This window comes from Pseudophryne corroboree, chromosome 10 (genome assembly GCF_028390025.1).
Source record: "Pseudophryne corroboree isolate aPseCor3 chromosome 10, aPseCor3.hap2, whole genome shotgun sequence".
Classification (NCBI taxonomy): Eukaryota; Metazoa; Chordata; class Amphibia; order Anura; family Myobatrachidae; genus Pseudophryne; species Pseudophryne corroboree.
In genome coordinates, this window is record NC_086453.1 from 8,136,825 (window position 1) to 8,142,238 (window position 5,414).

The window sequence follows — 5,414 nt, forward strand, 5'->3', positions numbered from 1 at the left end:
TGCTGCAGCTGCGTGGTCAGATTCCCTGTCGGAAAGTATTGATACCCTAGACAGGGACACTATATTGCTAACCGTAGAGCATATTAAAGACGCACTTTTATACATGAGGGATGCACAGAGGGATATTTGCCGGCTGGCATCTAAAATAAGTGCAATGTCCATTTCTGCCAGGAGAGGGTTATGGACTCGGCAGTGGACAGAAGATGCAGATTCTAAAAGGCACATGGAAGTTCTGCCTTATAAGGGTGAGGAGTTGTTCGGGGATGGTCTCTCGGACCTAGTTTCCACAGCAACAGCTGGGAAGTCTACATTTTTACCCCATGTTCCCTCACAGCCAAAGAAAGCACCGTATTATCAGGTACAGTCCTTTCGGCCCAATAGGGGCAAGCGGGTTAGGGGCGCGTCCTTTCTGCCCAGAGGCAGAGGTAGAGGGAAAAAGCTGCAGCATACAGCCAGTTCCCAGGGGCAAAAGTCCTCCCCCGCTTCCTCTAAGTCCACAGCATGACGCTGGGGCTCCACAGGCGGAGCCAGGTACGGTGGGGGCCCGTCTCAAATATTTCAGCAATCAGTGGGCTCGCTCACGGGTGGATCCCTGGATCTTTCAAGTAGTATCTCAGGGGTACAAGCTGGAATTCGAGACGTCTCCCCCCCGCCGTTTCCTCAAATCTGCCTTACCAACCACTCCCTCAGGCAGGGAGGCAGTGTTACAGGCAATTCACAAGCTGTATTCACAACAGGTGATAGTAAAGGTGCCCCTACTTCAACAAGGACGGGGTTACTATTCCACAATGTTTGTGGTACCGAAACCGGACGGTTCGGTGAGACCCATTTTAAATTTGAAATCCTTGAACACATATATATATATAAAAAAAAAAATTCAAGTTCAAGATGGAATCGCTCAGGGCGGTTATTGCAAGCCTGGACGAGGGGGATTACATGGTATCACTGGACATCAAGGATGCTTACCTGCATGTCCCCATTTACCATCCTCACCAGGAGTACCTCAGATTTGTGGTACAGGGTTGTCATTACCAATTCCAGACGTTGCCGTTCGGTCTATCCACGGCTCCGAGGGTCTTTACCAAGGTAATGGCCGAAATGATGATACTCCTTCGAAAGAAGGGAGTTATAATTATCCCGTACTTGGACGATCTCCTGATAAAGGCGAGGTCCAGGGAGCAGTTGTTGGTCGGGGTAGCACTATCTCGGGAGGTGCTACAACAGCACGGCTGGATTCTAAATATTCCAAAGTCACAGCTGGTCCCTACGACACGTCTACTGTTCCTGGGGATGGTTCTGGACACAGAACAGAAAAAAGTGTTTCTCCCGGAGGAGAAGGCCAAGGAGCTGTCATCTCTAGTCAGAGGCCTCCTAAAACCAAAACAGGTGTCGGTGCATCACTGCACGCGGCTTCTAGGAAAGATGGTAGCTTCCTACGAAGCAATTCCATTCGGCAGGTTCCATGCAAGAACCTTTCAGTGGGACCTGTTGGACAAGTGGTCCGGATCGCATCTTCAGATGCATCGGCTGATAACCCTGTCTTCAAGGACCAGGGTGTCTCTGCTGTGGTGACTGCAGAGTGCTCATCTTCAAGAGGGCCGCAGATTCGGCATACAGGACTGGGTCCTGGTGACCACGGATGCCAGCCTTCGAGGCTGGGGGGCAGTCACACAGGGAAGAAACTTCCAAGGACTATGGTCAAGTCAGGAGACTTCCCTGCACATAAATATTCTGGAACTGAGGGCCATTTACAATGCCCTAACTCAGGCAAAACCCCTGCTTCAAAACCAGCCGGTACTGATCCAGTCAGACAACATCACGGCGGTCGCCAATGTAAACCGACAGGGCGGCACGAGAAGCAGGACGGCGATGGCAGAAGCCACAAGGATTCTCCGATGAGCGGAAAATCACGTGTTAGCACTGTCAGCAGTGTTCATTCCGGGAGTGGACAACTGGGAAGCAGACTTCCTCAGCAGGCACGACCTCCACCCGGGAGAGTGGGGACTTCATCCAGAAGTCTTCCAACTGATTGTAAACCGTTGGGAAAGGCCACAGGTGGATATGATGGCGTCCCGCCTAAACAAAAAGCTAGAAAAGTATTGCGCCAGGTCAAGAGACCCGCAGGCGATAGCTGTGGACGCTCTAGTGACACCGTGGGTGTACCGGTCGGTTTATGTGTTCCCTCCTCTTCCTCTCATACCAAAGGTACTGAGGATAATAAGGAGAAGAGGAGTAAGAACTATACTCATTGTTCCGGATTGGCCAAGAAGAGCTTGGTACCCGGAACTTCAAGAAATGATCTCAGAGGACCCATGGCCTCTGCCGCTCAGACAGGACCTGCTGCAGCAGGGGCCCTGTCTGTTCCAAGACTTACCGCGGCTGCGTTTGACGGCATGGCGGTTGAACACCGGATCCTGAAGGAAAAGGGCATTCCGGAGGAAGTCATTCCTACGCTGATTAAAGCTAGGAAAGAAGTAACCGCAAACCATTATCACCGCATATGGCGAAAATATGTTACGTGGTGTGAGGCCAGGAAGGCCCCAACGGAAGAATTTCAGCTGGGCCGTTTCCTGCACTTCCTACAGTCAGGGGTGACTATGGGCCTAAAATTGGGTTCCATTAAGGTCCAGATTTCGGCTCTATCGATTTTCTTCCAGAGAGAACTGGCTTCACTACCTGAAGTTCAAACTTTTGTTAAGGGAGTGCTGCATATTCAGCCCCCTTTTGTGCCTCCAGTGGCACCTTGGGATCTCAACGTGGTGTTGGATTTCCTAAAGTCACATTGGTTTGAGCCACTTAAGACCGTGGAATTGAAATATCTCACGTGGACTGGAAAGTGGTCATGTTGTTGGCCTTGGCTTCGGCCAGGCGTGTATCAGAATTGGCGGCTTTGTCATGTAAAAGCCCTTATCTGATTTTCCATATGGATAGGGCAGAATTGAGGACTCGTCCCCAATTTCTCCCTAAGGTGGTATCAGCCTTTCATCTGAACCAACCTATCGTGGTGCCTGCGGCTACTAAAGACTTGGAGGCTTCCAAGTTGTTGGACGTGGTCAGGGCCCTGAAAATGTATGTTTCCAGGACAGCTGGAGTCAGAAAGACTGACTCGCTATTTATCCTGTATGCGCCCAACAAGTTGTGTGCACCTGCTTCAAAGCAGACTATTGCTCGCTGGATCTGTAGTACGATTCAGCTTGCACATTCTGCGGCTGGACTGCCGCATCCTAAATCAGTGAAAGCCCATTCCACGAGGAAGGTGGGCTCTTCTTGGGCGGCTGCCCGAGGGGTCTCGGCTCTACAACTTTGCCGAGCAGCTACTTGGTCGGGGTCAAACACATTTGCTAAATTCTACAAGTTTGACACCCTGGCTGAGGAGGACCTTGAGTTCCCCATTCGGTGCTGCAGAGTCATCCGCACTCTCCCGCCCGTTTGGGAGCTTTGGTATAATCCCCATGGTCCTTACGGAGTCCCAGCATCCACTTAGGACGTCAGAGAAAATAAGAATTTACTCACCGGTAATTCTATTTCTCGTAGTCCGTAGTGGATGCTGGGCGCCCATCCCAAGTGCGGATTGTCTGCAATACTTGTATATAGTTATTGTTTAACTAAAGGGTTATTGTTGAGCCATCTGTTGAGAGGCTCAGTTGTTATCATACTGTTAACTGGGTATTGTATCATGAGTTATACGGTGTGATTGGTGTGGCTGGTATGAGTCTTACCCGGGATTCAAAATCCTTCCTTATTGTGTCAGCTCTTCCGGGCACAGTATCCTAACTGAAGTCTGGAGGAGGGTCATAGTGGGAGGAGCCAGTGCACACCAGTAGGCTAAAGCTTTCTTTTAGTTGTGCCCAGTCTCCTGCGGAGCCGCTATTCCCCATGGTCCTTACGGAGTCCCAGCATCCACTACGGACTACGAGAAATAGAATTACCGGTGAGTAAATTCTTATTATCCACAGGACTCAACAGGGTTATAACAGAGTGAAACCATGAAAACAACACACAGTTTGAGATATTTGAAACAGATTTAACTGCGGAACCACACAAAAAATATATGTGTATACCTGAGGATACCTGCATTCATTAAATGAGGGGTTTTGCCTGCATCTAACAGTATAAAGATGAAACATCAAAGCTGGTATTGGTAGGGCAAATCATAGTTACAAATCACTTTAAGCTTGGTTATAATGCCCCTAAAAAATTAATTAGCAATGTGCAAAACAAAGTCTCACTTAGGCTAGTGATAATTTAGGTTAGAGCCAAGAAAACAGTTAGTTAATGCAGGTAAATGTCAAATATCACCCATGCAGTTTTCAGGTAGGAGAGGGGCCCGCAGGAAAAAGCTGCTCCATGGAAGTGAACAAGCCCGTGACCGGGTAAATCATCTTATACGGCATGATTTGTTTTTGCTCAATATCGCAACATTCATCACAGTGATTTCTATATCAATGCAATCCCCTCTCTTTTTCTTATTTCATCCATTTCTTTTTCCGTGAACTCTCATCCCCGATTCTGGTGAACGTGTCCCCTAGGAGACACGTTTCTCCCGTCTAACGAGGACAGCAGATTCACGCTCCCTAGATCTATCCTTCTCCCCTTTTTTTCCCCCCCATCCTTTTCTTCCACTCCCTTCTCAGAAGGCAATCCATCCTCTGTTTCAGTGCACTCTCTTTAGTGGCACAGGGCAAATCTTCCTACGACCATACCCCTACGCTCACGCCCAATCTCGTCCGATCTTGGAAGCTAAACGGAGGTGGGCTAGGTCAGTACCTAGTTGGGCGACCGCTAGGGAATACCCAGTGCAGTAGGAAGATTCCCTGTGAGATAACACTAACAGCAGGATCACCACTTTCACTTATTCCTAATACTTTACTGTGTCTAGATCTCACCCTTGCTCATCGTATGCAATTTTCTCCAAGACGGACTCGAATCATCACGGTTAGATCTCAGTCAGGGGGTGGTCCCTCACTTGAAATCATCCCTATTCAGGGCTTTATTAATACAAACACAGTTTGTACAGATCTTTGGCAGACGGAAGCAGCATGGTATGTAGCTATCTTCCAACATGCATTTATCTAAGTATAAACAAGATCTGAACATTCCTAATTTTTTCTAGGGAATACTTGTCTCATTGTTGGAATGCTAATACTCATTTATGTTAAATTTCATTATTGTTTTGTGCTGAGTTCCCATTTATTTTAAGAGTAGAAATAAAGAATTGATTATTTCTTATACACATTACTAATCATTAGACACTACGATACAACAAGAGTGCGCCCCAACAAGAGTCATACTTTTTCTTTCCTTGTCATATTAATTTAAAGTGCCAGCTCACAGTTACTGCCTCCTATATCCCCATTGTATCTGCACTCCAGTGGCCCCTGTGGAATCGGAGAAAGGGATTTATCGGTAAGTAC

At 48.0% G+C, this 5,414-nt stretch overlaps 1 pseudogene; it reads left to right on the forward strand.

Annotated features, from left to right (window-relative positions):
* The first annotated feature begins 4,689 nt into the window (after window positions 1-4,689).
* On the forward strand, window positions 4,690-4,808 carry LOC134968081 (5S ribosomal RNA; annotated as a pseudogene).
* The last annotated feature ends 606 nt before the right edge of the window (window positions 4,809-5,414 follow it).